At 58.1% G+C, this 15,385-nt stretch overlaps 1 protein-coding gene across 5 annotated transcripts in view; it reads left to right on the top strand.

The window, feature by feature from the left end:
- Positions 1–6,288: 6,288 nt before the first annotated feature.
- Positions 6,289–15,385, top strand: part of IKZF1 (IKAROS family zinc finger 1) — a 69,862-nt gene continuing 60,765 nt past the window's right edge. For 2 of the 5 annotated variants that reach the window (XM_004582220.2, XM_004582219.2), the window contains exon 1: positions 6,294–6,411. The gene's annotated coding sequence lies outside the window, so the exon portion shown is untranslated. Of the gene's footprint in view, positions 6,412–6,806; positions 7,067–15,385 lie in introns of those variants that run through there. The other 3 variants (XM_004582225.2, XM_058678147.1, XM_058678150.1) reach the window with 3 other exon arrangements.

Raw genomic sequence — 15,385 nt, 5'->3', positions numbered from 1 at the left:
GCTGACGGTCACAGGTCAAGGGTCGGTTTAGAGTGAGAAACCTGCATCTCCTGTGCTTGTTACTATTTGTCGGTCAATGCGATCACGTGTGTTTCTGAGAGGCCTCACCACCTGTTAACCAGCAAATTGTTTAAATCAGCAAGCAAAGCCATCTCCACTAGGAGGCATCCCTCTTGGGCATGGAAACATCCCTTGCTTTTCTGCTGCTTCTTCTTTTTAAATTTATTTCTCTTTACTGGAAAGTCAGATATACAGAGAGGAGGAGAGACAGGAAGATCTTCCATCTGCTGGTTCACTCCCCAAGTGGCTGCAATGGCTGGAGCTGAGCCAATCCAAAGCCAGGAGCCAGAAGCTTCTTCCAGGTCTCCCCTGCAGGTGCAGGGTCCCAAGGCTTTGGGCCGTCCTTGACTTCTTTCCCAGGCCACAGGCAGGGAGCTGAATGGGAAGCAGGACTGAATTGGCGCCCATATGGGATTCTGAGTGCATATAAGGTGAGGACTTCAGCCACTAGGCTACCGCGCCGGGCCCCACAATTGCCTTTGTTTTCTGACATACACAGCACACTGTCATCACTCACAGTCACTCTGAACACAGAAATCATCTCTCCTCTCTTACTCTAACCTAGTTCTAAGTACTACACCTCAGTACCTCCTGATGAGCCTCCCCACCCCCGCTGCTGGGTCCTCCTCACTCAAAAAACTCCTTTTCCTCAGTGTCCTCCCCGTAGAATCCGAGCAAGCTCAAGGTACAGACTCACAGGCAGAAGATGGATGAGGGCTTTTTGCTGATCGGCTCCAAGCCACCTGGTGGTAAATCACGCACAGCCGTGTGCGCGGCCGAACCACACCCTGGGTGTTGGGAGCTCCTGGTAGGCCAAGGAACGATGGTTCGGAGAGGCATCGAGGCCTGGAGTTGTGATGAGAGCAGCACGCTTTGGCAGCGGCTGCTAAGTGTAGATTATCGACCGCTGCGTTTGGGCTCTGCTCCATCAGGTAGCCTGACCCCACGGCATCCATCACTTGGGCAGCTCCGCAGCTCACAGCTTTTAATGGCATCGGAGCCCAGTGGGTTCTTGACAGGCCGGAGGAGGGTGAAGGGAGGGACCCAGCTCGGCCCCACCTGCAATAGACAACTGAGAAGGGAGACGGGGGTCCCTGGAATGGCGTGAGGCAGCAGCTTGTCACGTGGCCCCCAAGTGCGTCTTTGTCTATGGTCATTTAGCCGGTTCATCTGCAGTTCTACCCTCAGGTCACCTTTTGTGCCAGGGGCTGTGTCCCCACGTGCCTCAGTCACTCGCCCCCCGCAGACGCACGCACCCCGACTTCACTCGGTCGTGGCACATGGCCTCCCATCCACAGCACCTTTTCTTCTAAGCACAGGGAAAGAGAATGTTCTTCCTGCTCCCCAAACGTAGTGTGGCTCCCACCTGCTTCTTAGAAACTCTAGGCTTGGCCGGAAAGGCCCGTGAGATGCAGCCGCAGAAGCTAACGGAGTGCTGCGATGCAGAGGCAACCCTTCAGCTTAATTGCAAAACACTCTGGGAGCCAAAGAAAAATGTGAATCTGAGCTCTGACATGGAAATCGGGTTGCCAGATTCCAAGGCACATATTTTCTTCATTAGCATAATGTGTCTGCAAGAAGTAAGAATGTTATGCATAAACAAGAAGAAACAACAGCACCAGTGGGCTATGCGTAGCTGCAGGATGTGCAGTATCTTGGAATCGTCGCCGAGCCCCCACTGAAGAGCAACCCTGAGCCTGCTTGCCAAATGGTAAGCCATGTGCCTTTGTGCAACTCACTTAAGATGACTGCCCGGTATGAGCCGGACATCACAGGAAAAGCTCCTACCACTGTTGAGACTTGCACTTGGAAATTATCTTTTGCTTCCTTCTTAGAAAGTGGCCTGGAAGTGAGCGGAACAGTGCATCCAGCCGGACAGTGAGAACCGGACTGCCAACTTCTCTGTGGGAACACTGGGTGCCCAGGGCTTCAGCCCAAAGAGCCTGGGGTGGCGAAAGAGGGAGCTGAGCCGGTGCATGTAGCCTGGGCCTCAGCCAGGGTCGGGGCTGGGGACACAGCTGCTCTGCTCCCCTCCCACCCCAGAGACCCTGTGAAAGCCTGCACACCCCATGGCAGCGCCTGCCTGGGGCCCAGGTCACCAACCCAAGCACTGAGGGACAAAACGACCCCTCCAAAAAGCGCCCCAATCTCAGCCTTTCTCGGAGGAGACGCAGATGCAGTGGGAAAGCCGAGGGTGGGAATGCTCCATGACAAGTGTGACTGTCCTGTCAGGAAAGTGACCGATGACCACCAAAGGGACAGTGAGCTGGCCAGGGGACAGGGTGGTGGGGCAGAAACTGAAGAGAAAACACTCTAGAAGACAAGTGGAAAGTGCAAGGGCTGGGCTGTGACTGGAATGCCGGAGGGGCAGCAAAGCTGGGCGCAGAGGCCAGGGATGGATGGACACAATGGTGCCAATCCCCAACGCTGCAAGCAGGAAGCCACCGCCACAGAGCAGTCACAGGACGAAAGCTTTATCTGTCTGCAAAGAAGGCTCCCTGGGAAACATGGTTCTTTCTGGGCATGCTCATCAAGCCCTTCCCCAGCTGTAGTCCTACAAAGACCAGGGGATGTTGGGAAAAACAGCTGCAAAGGCAGCTGGGGGCAGGGGCGAGGCTTCCCACCCACAGGGGAGTCGGTGCCCAGACTCTGCTTCACCGCTGGGCATCGGCACAGGTGAAGCCAAGGGACAGTGCCAAGCCAAGAGCACGGGAATGGGCACGGGGAGGAGCCGTCAGGGGTTATGTCTCCCGGGCCAGCCACTGAGGCTCCATGCAGTGCCAGGGTGAAGTGTCACCTGAGCCCTGCAAGGCCCCACTGAAGGGTAATTAATGATCAGGGACTCTGGGAGCCTGCCAACCCCGCTGCCCAAGGCACTGCTGTCGCACTGGTAATGACTAAGGTCACTGCAGTTCCTGTTACAGAAAGGGAGACTGAGGCATGCAGGAACCCAGCCAAACAGCAGGCCCAAGACTCCCTCTCCTGCAGGCTCTCGGCCATGGACCACCTCTGTGCCGGGGCTGTCTCTGGGGCCGAGAGGGAGCTGGGGCTGCTATCCTCACATCATTAGGTGCAGTGCCCTTACATGGAGCCCCCTGGAGCTGGGGTGCCATGACCCAGTCTTTGCCTAGTTCACCCTCTGGCCAGAGCTGTTCTAAGACCCTCTCCACTCATCTGGCTTCAGTCACTGTCCCTTTGCGCCTCAGGGGGCCAGCTCAGCAGCTGCAAAGGTGGTCTTGGTGATCCCCAAGGACTGTGTCTGAATTGGCCAGGATGTGTTTTATGCCACAGTGTTCAGTTGTCCCTGGACTTCTCCAGCAAGCATGAGACCCTGCTCTGCTGTGGCTGCCACCTGCACTGGTAATGTTTTAGCAAAGGATCAGCTGCCTCAGAAATCCTCATGGCTGCCTCCCCAGCCTGGCTTCCCAAACGGAGTGGCCATCCAGACGGACGCGGCCAGCTCGCGGCTCTGTGGTCTCTGCTCCGAGGCACTCAGCTAGAGTGACATCCACATCTCCTTCACTTGTCCGAAGCATTTTCAGAGCCTTCTCATTAGCGAATGTTTGGGTAGCTCTCCCTTCTCCAAACCACTAGACCTGATTCATTGGTTTCTTTCCTTCCTCTAACCAAATGATGCCAGTAAGATCCCGCTGTGAGGAGACGCCAACACCAGAGAGAGTAAGGGGAGGGGTCAGTGGAAGTGGGGGAATCTGGCTGCACATGCTGCATGCAAAGCTGTGGGCAGCATGCAGGTGATAGGCAGCAGGAATTCTGATCCAGGATCCGCACACTATCCAGGCAGAAGCCGGAGTGCACCACAGCAGGGCCTGGGCTCTCGCCTCTGGGACCTCCGCTCCAGCCAGCTCCCCTGGGCCTCTCCCTAGGCCTGCTCCACCAGCCCGGGACAAGGCAGCAGCAGCAGCCAAATAGGGCCAGGAAGGGCTCCTGGGCCAACTGCAGAAACAGACGTGGAAGCCAGGAGATCCCGAAGACTGGGAAAAGGAAACCTCACCGCAGAGTCTTGCAGCAGGAGTTTGGGCCCAGCCTGGGATTCTTATCACCATTCTTTGTTCCCCATTTCATAGGGCACCCCAGGAGCTCTCTCAAGCAACACCTCGGAAGAACAGACCGGTCTTCTTTAAGAAATAAACATGGTCTCGTGATACTGAAACATCCTCACTGTGGCCCAACCCCGGGGAGGGAGGGGGCAAATGGATGCACCTTCCACTGCAGTCTCTTTAAAGCAGAACACATTTGTAGTAACCGAGGTTCACCTGACTCCCTCACACAACTGCGAAGTCGGAATGCTCTCCTGGGAGACGCCAAGGCTATGAAAGGTGCAGGACGTTCCGTAAGCTCACAGTGAGTAAGCAAACGGTCATTGCACCATCGTCACTGTCCTTCCAGTGCCTGCTAGGCAGTGCCCGAGCGCAGCGTAAGCAGCCTTCCCAGGTCCCACAGGTGCTCCTCATGCTTCGGGTCAGACCACTCTCAAGAGAACTGTGGCAGTAGCAATTACTGGGTGAATGAATGGGACCAGGCTTCATCCCTAAACATCAGGAAAATGGCAGTGGAGAGCTGTGCTGTACAGACGAGACAGAATGACACAGGCATAATGTGAACACAAAGTCGCCTAGCTGTCTCAGTTTCCTGGATAAGCTTTTCCTGTGGTCTCTGAGGGCTTGAGCACATGATGCATAAGTGACCCTCGGGACACCCAGGGTTTCTGACCACATGTTCCAGGCTGGGACCTGACACGTGCTGCTCCACCTGCCTGGGGGCCAGCGCGGAGCAGCGGTGCTGGGAGCAAACACGCCATCTCAGAAGACTCTGCCAGTCAGCTAGGTGACAAGTAAGCAAAGACCTTGAAAATAGTGTGATGCTCCCTTTAGGACCCGCTACACCCGCTCACTAGCCCAAGAAGAGACTGCCCTCACCACCAAGCTCTAGGTGGGAAATCCTTGTGCGCCTGGGGAAATGAGTTTTGGAAAGGTTAAGGACCTTCTCCTACCAAAGCCAAGTGCTCTGTGCCTCAGCCTCTCCCCTACAGCCTCAGGAGGCCACGGGGCGATGAATGCACTGAGGGCCACCGCAGAGGTGTGCAGAGACCGGCTGCCAGAGCGGGGACCCCTGCTGCAGCGCTGGATGCCACTGGCATGTCATTCACTCTGGCCGAAACGCTGTAGCATTCCCAAGATGCATTGCTTGTCCACATCAGGAAGGGGCAGCTTGGGCAGGAGAACCTGCCTTGTTCACCAGGTGAAGCAGATGGATGGCCGTCGGCTGGCCAGGGCCAGGGGTGCTGCAGGTGCTGCAGGTGCTGGGGCAAGAGCTGTCTGTCCAGTCAGGCTTCTTCCCAGCATGGGACCGAGGGCAAGGGGTCTGCAAAGACAACACTTCTGTCAGACCCCAGCGTCCTGGCGGCTTCTCCACAGCCCAAGTGATGTTTCCTGCCTTATTCCCTTTGCACACTGCCCCGCTGCACTCTGCCCTTTCCTCCCAAGAGCTACCTCGCCAGGGGCCCTCACCGCTCAAGCGGGACCTGGCTGATTTGGGGGGAACGCAGGATTCCTCCTCTGGGCTTGCTGGCAATGATGGGACCTGAATGGTAGAATCAAGGTTCTCTGTTGAGCAAGAGGCGCTCATCCAGGCGCAGCTCTGTGTCTCACCGGCAAGCGGCCGGCTGCGGGGAGGCCTCCACTGGCAGCAGCCTCACCCGCGAGTGCACGCGGCCGCGATGGAAGGCGCATCCCAACCGCTGCCGCGAGCAGGTGGGAGGGAAGCGACGAGATATTCCATTGGTTGTCTGGAAAAATCACTTGTGTCTTCCCCTCTCTTGCGGTGGATCAACTTTTCCCACCCCTTGTGGGCCCTGGGATCCTGGGGCCTAAGCTCGAACCCGAGAGCAGAGGGAGCCTTTCTCAGGGACATGGAGCTGGAGGGGCAGCGCGCGCTCCCACAGGCGCGGGAAGCGCTTCACGGTGTCCCAAGTCCGTCTGGTCCCCTAGAAGAGCGAGTGCCCGAGTGCCCCGACCCACCCCGCGACCTGGGCGCAAGGGCAGCTGGCGATGCTCGTCCCCCCTCCAGTCAGGCCCGCACGCGTTGCTCGTGCCGCGCCCCCCACGGCTTCTGCGCGGACCCCGCAACGCCGCAGCTGGGTTGGGCTGCCGGGCCCGCAGGCAGAACGCCGGCCGGTGCATCCCGCGCGCGGCCGCAGCGCAATGCTGTGCTGGAATGAGGAAGCGCGGCGGCGAGGGGAGGGACCCGGCGCGCTGCGTGCGGGGGTGGCGGCGGCGCGCCGAGCTGGCCCGGCGCGAGTGAGCGGGCTGCTACCGGCGGCAGCACGAGCAGGTACGACCCGCGCCCCGCAGCCCAGGGTTGGGGCTGGCTGGAACCCGGTAACCCGCGCGACTGCAAACTTTGTGCGCGCCAGCCCTGGACTTGATGCACGGATCCGTGCAACGCGGGTTGGGAGCAGGAGGCGGGACGGCGCGCCCTTCTCCGTGTCCCAGAGTTAGGAACCTTGCAGTGGTCGCGGCGTACACGCGGGGCAAGTGGATCAGGGGAAGACGCCTTGCCCAAGTTGGCTGAGCGCGAGGGGGGACGGCTGGCGCGCGGCCGGCGCAGGTGTTTCGGCGCGGGTGAGGCGTGGCGCGGGCGGCGGGCTCCAGGTGCCGTGCCCGCGGGCGGCGCTAAGTGCGCAGAGCAGAGACGGCCGGGAGCGCCGAGCCGGTTCGGAGCCGGCGGGGGCGGGGAGAGCGGCGCAGAAATGGGGAACCGTGCGAGTGTGCAACTTCAGGAAGTCCTTGTGAAAGGACGTCGGGGAGAGTGCGGAGGGCGACGGGCGCTCTAACAAGTGCCTGTGTGACCGCCCCTGGTGCGTCTGTCTCGGCCGGGCGCAGGCCAGCCTGGCTGTGGAGAGGCGGGAGAGGCGCGCTGGGCACAGGGGCCCCGGCCCGGAGGAGAGGATTGAGTTCAGTCCGCAAAGCACGACACTCAAATCCACGTGAGTTTCTCCCGAGTTGGATTTCTGTCTGGAAACTTTGGGGTAACCGGTGGATTCAAGAAACAGGGAGGGCGTGAAGGAGAACCGAGCGGGCGGTGTGGAATAGGTGCACCTGCCGGTTCTGTGGCCGGCGAAGGCGCGGGCTCCTGTGTTAACCACAGGAGTGGCCCGGGTGCCACCGCCCGGGCTTGCTTCCCTGTGCGAGCCCGCAGGAGTCGGGTGTGGTGAGGTCGCGTGTGAAGACCGCGCGCGTGTGGGGGGGGGGGGGTGTTTTGCTTTTACTGAAATAACTACACCGAGTCTGAGCTAGGTTTCTACACGGTAGAACTGCCCGCGCTTTGGAAAGTTGGGCTTTCGCCAACTGCGGGCTGGGTCCCGGGGAACTACAATTCCTCGGAGCGGTAAGGAGATACCAGGCGGTCGCCGGCCTTGTTCGCGCTCTGCTCGGCTCGGCGTTCTCGCACGCAGCCTGCACCAGCACCGGGAGCAGGCGCGCACCCTGAGCTGCTACCCGCGGTGTGCCGTCCGCCGGGCGGCGGTGCGTGGCTGCTCGGCGCAGTCAGGGCTTTGGGAGGACTCCCCACATTTCCAGAGGCAGGAGTGCAGAGGAAAGAAGTCCCAGCAACCCCTCTCAGAGCAGGAGAATGTGTGCAAGTTGTAAATACCTGGTGTGTGGCGCCTTTAAACTTCGGTGGGAATTCAAATGCTGGGCCAGGTTGGCAGTTGGCAGTTGGGAAACCGGGAGAGACCTGCTGAGGAGTCTGTGAGGGAAAGTGCTCGGCACCTAAGCCAGGCCCACCCTTTGTCTGAATCCTTAAAAGAACAAAGTAAGACTTGGTCATGGTAGAAAATGGTCAGACAACCACGGATGATTAAGTAGGTGGCCATGGTTTCAGCAGAGAAAGATGTATGTGCCTAGAGACCCCTGCGCACACTGGGTCCTGTAGAGACCCCTGCGCACACTGGGTCCTGTAGAGACCCCCCTGCGCACACTGGGTCCTGTAGAGACCCCTGCGCACACTGGGTCCTGTAGTGTGCAAGGCACCTTAGAGAAATGCTGTGCACACATGCAGTGGGGTAACCCGTGAGGGCACATGCTAAAACTGCACTGCGGGGTGGGCTGCAGTGGCTCCTGTGGCACAACTGCCCTGTGGTTCCTGGTCCTGCAGATGACCAGAGCCTGCTGGGTGAAGTTGCTATGGCCTCTTCCGTTTTGTACAGTGGCGCTGGGCGAGGGCAGGGCTTACAGGACCTGGCGGGGCTGGAGTGCGGCCTCTGTCCATCTCCTCTGGCCGCCAGCCCCTGGCCTCAAGGGGGACCCTCCCTGGTAGCCACATGTCCCCCAGCTCCTAAAGGGAGAGCAGGCTGCCATGCCCTCGTCAGCTGTTTCTGTCTTAACAAGGAAGAGCATGGTGCCTGTCTTGGCCAGCAGGCCTGGGTGCGGCATGCTGCTGGACCTAGCTGCTTCCTGACCTGGCCAGGGGCTTGGAGCATGGGGATGGTGGCTCTTCGGCTTGAGGATATTTTTCCCCTTAATTTGGATTTACGCTGGCTGAATGTGGTGACCTACTGTCAATACAGAAGTGACAGTGGTGGAAGTTAATGCCCAGTGTGTGCGCTGGGTGGTACAGATGCAGGAGTCTCTGCTAGGTTACGTGTGTGCTGGGAGATGCTGAGTGTGTTCACACAGGGAGCGCAGGCTGGGAACGAGTTCTAACACAAGGCCGGTCTGGATAGTCACCCCCGCGTTTTTCGTTGCTTTGTGGTTTCACCTAAATGTGTAGATTGGTGATGGTGACTTTGGGGCTGCGGTGCCAGCTGCTTCTTCCTCTCTCTCTCCCTCTGGAATCATGAAGTAGCTGCCCTGTGAAACAGGTCCCAGTAGCTTCCCTGCGAGACAAGTCCCACTTGGATGGCAGGCTGCCGCGCTCAGGGAAGGCACAGCCAGAGCCTTGGGCTTCTCAAGCACTTGGGCCACCCGCTGCTTGTTGTGAGGCCTCCATCTTGGGGTCTTGCGGCTCCTGCCTCTGGCTGCAGGGTTGCTGTAGCTCCTGGCTTGACTGAACTGGGCTCCGCATCAGTGTCCCTCCGTCTGCTTCTGTGGGAGCCTTGGAGCAAACACATTTCACACATGTGTTGGATAGACCTGTCATCCTGGGGGAGCCGCAGGTGTCCAGGTTCAGGGCAGATGTGAACATGCTTCCTGTTTCAAGGCAGAGCCAGGTTCACTCCAGGACGGTTCAGGCGTGTTTGGAATGGAGGTCGTGTGGCACCTTGCATCTTGGGATCGATACTGCCCACTGGCACGTGGAGTTCACAGGAGACATGAGGGAGCTGGGGCTTTGTGGTTCCTGGGGATCCAGTCCCCATCTTGGCAAGAGCAGTGCCATGTCTGTGACCCAACTCAGCGCTGTTGACGTCAATGTGTTTTTTGTAGCGTAGCGTGTGGCGTCACCCCCAGGCTACCTTTGACATCTCCTAGAAGTCGTGGAAACTGGAATCGAAAGCTACGTTTATTTTAGTGCAATTATTTTTGAGATCCGTGCGTAGTTCTTGCGCAATGTGCCTGCTCCATAAGCTCGCCATGACTCCGCCAGGACCAAGGCCCCTCTTTCTGTTTCTGCGCCCTTGCTGGTGCCCCGATTGGCTGAGTCCTCACAGGCTCAAGGCCATCTCTGCAGACATGTGGGTTTGATGGGTTTTATGCGGCCAAGGATGTTCTAAAAGCGTTCCTAGACGTGATGAGACATTTGGGGGGAGTGCTGCCTATCACAGGCACCAGCAGAGGAAGGCTGGCGGTGGAGACGCGCATGCTGGCTCTGGGCTGGGTGTCCCTGGCAGCCGAGGCCTCTTCCACTGCTCCTCTGCCCTCCCAGGCCTGGCTGTGTAAATGCTGAACCCCCGTGGTGCCACTGCCCGCCACCTGGGACCAACTGTGTAAAATGCTGCCATCCCACCCCTGCACCCTAAGGCAGGTTCAGGATCACAGACCCTGTGAGCTCTTCCCTGCCAAGGCCCTGCTGCCTTGGGGAGGGAGCTCACGGCTGCTGTTGACTAACGGCAGAGCACCCCATCGCACCACCAGCCTCCTGAATCAGACGTCCCACTAATTTCTGAACTGGCTTTGGTGAGGACAGGAAGCACAGGCTCCCTTCCTGTGGGCCTTTTCCTGCCAGAAGGAGCAGCTGCCCCCACCCCGTTTGCATATTTGGTGCAGGTTCCACCTTCCCCGTGCCGTCTGGACCACGACACACTGGAAGCTGGGTGCAGGACGAGGGAGCTGTACCCGCACCCAGGCCTTCGCTCCCTGCCGTGTGCCAAGGGCAGCGCCCGGGCAGCTCAAGTGAGTCGGTGAGTGCCCCCAGGCCCCTGGTGTTGGGGAGGCCCCGGTTTCCTGCCCTGTTCCACTGGGACCCGGCTGTCTGGGGTGATGGAGAGGCTCGTTAGGCCCTGTCTGTACACTCCACTTTCCTCGTGCCCTGTGCCCCACCTTCTGATAGCTTGTGGCACAGGGCGCCGCCTAATAAATAGCTTAAAATGGGCACTAATTAGTGCAAAAGTGATCCTTTCATTGTCTTCTCGTTCAAGTGTGCAGAGATTCATTTGTCCTTGGCAAGCAGCTCCCTGCTAGAGTGAATCCCACTGTCTTCCCGCCATTTTTGCTTCCAGAGGCGGGGGGTGGGGGGCAGATGGTGGGGCGAGGTGTGGGCGCGGACCTGCCTGCCCTTGAGCCAGCGCTGTCCTGTCTGGCAGCTCTGCCCTCCTCTTGTCCCTCTGTTGGCTGGACTGGGGCGGGGAGGCCTTCTGGCCAGACTGCTCGGCACGCCATGCTGTTGGGTAGCTTTACCCATGTGCAGATGCGTTTTCCCGTGCTGGTTTGGGGATTACAGGTGGTGTCTGCACCATGGAGTGTCCTCTGTGGGTCTGAGCCCTGTCATTGGGAACACAGCCTTTTGCTCAAGGCAGGAGTGGCGCACAGCACACGTGCTTGCCGGTGCCTGATACGTTTCTGGTCTCGTGTCATATTTTCCCCCAGCAAACTTTGAGAATCTTAGATCCCACAAAAGATACATCCCTGGGGCTTATGGGGAAGATGGTGAATTCCACGTGTATAGGTGAAATGAGACGTGTATGCTCCTTCCAAGCTGGAAGCCTGGTGGCAGCCCACTCTGCCTAAAGCAGCCTTTTCGCTGTGTGGTGACACTCGGTGGTCCGGGGTGACACACGCCTGCCAGGCCTGGACTTCTGCTCAAGCGCCCAGTGTCTCAGGCCACGGAAGCTGAGGGAACCATGGGCACCGCTAGGACTTCTCCATGACGATTCTGTCCCCTTTCTTTTGAGGTTGGATACATTTGCTTGAGTGGAAAGAAACTTTTCCCTGTGACAGTGTATGTCCCCCCAAAATTTTATGAAAATCGATTTTCATAAAATTGACTAAGTCTCCTTGAAAAAAAAGACACTGAAAATATTGAAAAGAAGTGACTCTGAGGCAGGAGCCAGCTGCCGGAAGACCTGGCGGGGGAAGGGGAACCACTTGAGATGAGCTCCCCCTTTGGAGCGTTTTCTCCCTGGATATAAATCAGACATGCCCGAATGAGGAAGCTGGGAGGCGGGTGAGCCTGCCTAGGGGCCCGCTTCCCGCGCAGGTCGGCAGGGAAGGGTGAGGGGTGAGCCCTGGCCTAGCCTACCTTCCCACAGGGAGCTTGCTGCCCGGCCCGTAGCTTTGGGGACAGAATCCTCATGGTGCTTCTAGCTCTGGCCAAGAGGTCCTCTCACATGATCATGATCTAGAACTTTCTTTCTTGGATGATCCTCTAGCATTGCAGAGGGTCTGGTGAAGATCTTACCAACCGTGGTTTGTTGTTGTCATGGTGACCGCTGCCTGATGCCGGACGCTTTGTTCTCTGACCCTTCCTAGGCATATCCAGTCAGCTGGGTGCCTGGGTGCTGGGGTGAGTGTGCACAGTGCCAGAGTCGCTAGGAGACCAGTTTCCATGTCAGGAAACGGCTGTGTGAGTCCACGTTGCAGAGCCTCTCAGCCAGGTTCTAGAATGTACCTGGAAGCCAAATCCCATTCCCACTGGTGACACGCGGTCCACTCGGGGGATGTGGAAAGAGCTGGGCTCGGGATTCTGGCCTGCTGGGGAAGTCTTCCATGGCGTCCGGAAACCACGTGGCCTGGCCTCCCTTGGAGAGGACGAGCAGCGTATCTGCGCCTTCCTCTTTGGAGCAAAGGCTTTTCGGCCCCGGCCCCGGTGGCTGTGGGCCAGCCCACAACACTGTGGGCCAGCCCCGGGCAGCCTGCGACACTGTGGGCCAGCCCCGGGCAGCCTGCGACACGGGAGGGCGAGGTTGACGGCACAGGGGCAAGCGAGCACGTGATGTTGACAGTGTTTGAGCTGGAACACCTGCTCTGTTGTCATGCAGCCCGTTAGATAGCTGGCAGATGCTACAACAGTGGACCCAGTTTCTTTGAACCTAGGGAGCACACCGATAAACCTTCTTCAGTTCTCTTTCTGACGAATCCACCTGTCTGATTTCACAGGCACTGGGGTGTTTCTGTGAAGAGCTGTGTAATTTCACTTCTCTGCCTCTGCATGAAGCGTGGTTCTTTCCCAGTGCACTCCCAGGCCTGCTGCCGGCGTCGGGTGGCCCTGCGGAAACAGCAGGTGCCGCTCAGTGGATTTCTCTGACGTAGGCAGTTTTAATTCTTGTGTTCAGATGTCCGCGTGAAATGATTCGATGTGTGCGTTAGGATGATTTCCTGCTACCAAGGTGAGATACTATGTCCCATCATGACACCGTGTGGCCTTCCTGAGTTAAAAAAAAAAGAACCTATTGTGACTTTATACTTTATTATTTTCTTTTTTCAAAAAACAAAAATGAACAAAAATCCTCTAACACTTGGAAAATCAGGGGAGGTTGTCCCTGTGCAGATCCCAGCCCCCGGCTCCTGGGAGAGCCGGAAGTCATTACTTGGGGGACGGCTTATCAAGCAGTGAGCTTTCTGACACTGGCTGTGCATGAAGAGCTCCCAAAATGTGTAAAAGAGCAAAGAAGAAAACAACTCTAAGCTTGCATTTCTCTGGATATATTTTTTAAAGTTATGAGGTGTGAACAGCGATTTATAATTTAGGAAGTGGCTGGCGCTGAACTGCAGAAGCTGGGTCTGTGTGTGTCTCCCCCAGGGGCTGCCAGGAGGGGTCTGAGTGTCTTGCGTGCCAGGGGTTAAGGGGCTGCCCTCGTCCTTGACCTGGGAGGCGGAGCAGGCGGAGCCACACGATGTCCCCACCCTGCCAGGGCCAGCGGGAGCCAGTGGGGGTCACAGCAGAGAATCATCCTCCCACACTTGCTCTGTTTTTGAAGCAGCTTTGGTGTTGCCACGTCTGCCATCTTCTCTCTTGCGTCCTGAGAGGACAGGTGGCTTTGCTGTGAATTCTGCCTGTCCCTTGTGGCTTCCTTCAGCAGCCAGCACCGCTCCACCGAAGTCCTTGGCCTGAGGACCTTGTCCCTCTCTGAAAGAGGCTTCCCCGGTTCCCTGTGCCCCTGCCTCTTGTGTCTCAGTCCCTGCCCATTCAGAGTTGGGGAGAGGGGGGCAGATGAGGGGCTAGAACTCTGCTCCTGAGCTCCAGGGCCCTCTGAAAGAAGGCCGGGCCGAGCAAGCCGCCGGCAGCCGTTTCCTGTGGCTTGGCCGGGCAGGAGGGGAGGCAGGAGGGGGGGAGCCCAGCCGAATGAGACTCCAGCTTGCCTGTTTAAACCTTGTTCATTGCTAGTTGCACCAGCTAGGCTCTGTGTTGTAATCATGAAAATGTGTAGATTGGCAGCTGATTTTTGAGAAATGAGAAGAATCAGAAGTTTTCCTTTCCTCCCAGCCTGTTTTGTGAAGTTACTAGGAAAACCTGAAAGGTTCCTTAGACTTTGCATATTGCCTTGGGTCTCCCTTGGAAAGGTTCCTTTTTGAAGATACAGTGCATTGCATGGTGATAGGGTAGATTTACAAACAAAGTCCACCAGCCTGGAGATGGAGGGGGTAAAATAATGTGTTTTAGTAAGGGCGTCTGAGCCAGCACATTCTGAGGAGTTGGTAGGCTCTCTCTGCTCCCCACCATGCACCTTGCAGATAAGCCCCACGGCTCCCCGAGGACGCCCACAGAGGCCAGCCAGGGTGGCGTAGGGGAACAGCACCTGCTTACTGTCTGGCATGTCCAAGTGGCATCCAGCCCTGGTCTGTCCCTCATCTGGGATCTTATCCACCACAGTGGCCCATGCGGTTCTCACAGATAGGATGCCTGGCCATGCTCTGCATTGAAGTTCTGCAGTTGGCCGTGACCTTGGCCAGCCCACCCATGTCTGCGCCTCTGCGTGGTCAGCTGTGGCCTGGGAATGATGCTGTGGATCCCTTAGGCCTAACCCCACGGGTTACAGATGGGAAACGCCGGCTCGGTGTTGGAGCCCAGGCCCTTGGAGACAGCAGTGGGTGAAGCACCAGTATGCAGTCCTGCGAATCGAAGGCTTGCTCAGTGGGCTGCAACAGGAAGCTGGCGGGAGCCCATGTCTGCGTGGCTGCCCTTCGCAGAGCTGAGCAAGGCCCTGGGACTACATTAGGCACGTGACTGTGGAGCACCTCCACAGGGCCAGGGCAGGGGCCCCGTGGCGTTTACCCAGAGATAGATGGCATTGCAGCTGCTTCTGCCTCAGAGAAGTGACTGTTTTCAGAGCTGGTGGACATACTGTGTGCTCCCAAAGAGGAGGCAAGCTTGCAGGGAACCCTGGGCATTCCTACAGCACGTGTGGCCTTGTGCTTGGCACCCTGTGCCAGAGTGCTAACAGCAGCTGGCGCTTCACCCTGACATGGGGATGGGGCAGACCCTGCTCACTGCAGGGGTGAGAGCGGGGGCGCTGCAGGAAGTGTGGGGCAAGGCTCCCTGTCACAGGGCTGGTGGGGAAGGGAGACACAGCTCGGGCTCAGGTGGAAAAGAGGAAGAACGCTGGAAGTGTAGCTGCCCAGGGCTATTGGATGCTTCTTCCCACACACACACATCTGCAGAGTACAGTGGGCCACAGCAGGGCTCCTCCCTTCTCAGCCCCTGCACCCCACAGACGTGGAGCATGCTTCGTGATCCAGGGCCTCAGTGTGTCGGCCCAGCCTCAGGTCTGCTCCCCCTGTGCCTGTCTGAGTTGCTCATGTGCTAAGGGCTTGCAGCTGAAGCACAGAAGTGAGTCCCGTTTGTTCCTGTTTGGGAGCGGGGTAGGGGTGTCAGGAAGAGAGAGATAGGAGCGGGAGAGATAGGCTGAGTGTGGGGTGGGGTAGAGGTGGCC

The sequence above is a fragment of the Ochotona princeps genome, chromosome 20, assembly GCF_030435755.1.
Source record: "Ochotona princeps isolate mOchPri1 chromosome 20, mOchPri1.hap1, whole genome shotgun sequence".
Lineage (NCBI taxonomy): Eukaryota > Metazoa > Chordata > Mammalia > Lagomorpha > Ochotonidae > Ochotona > Ochotona princeps.
Note: the sequence above shows the minus strand (reverse complement) of the source record. Positions and strands in the feature narration are given on the sequence as shown.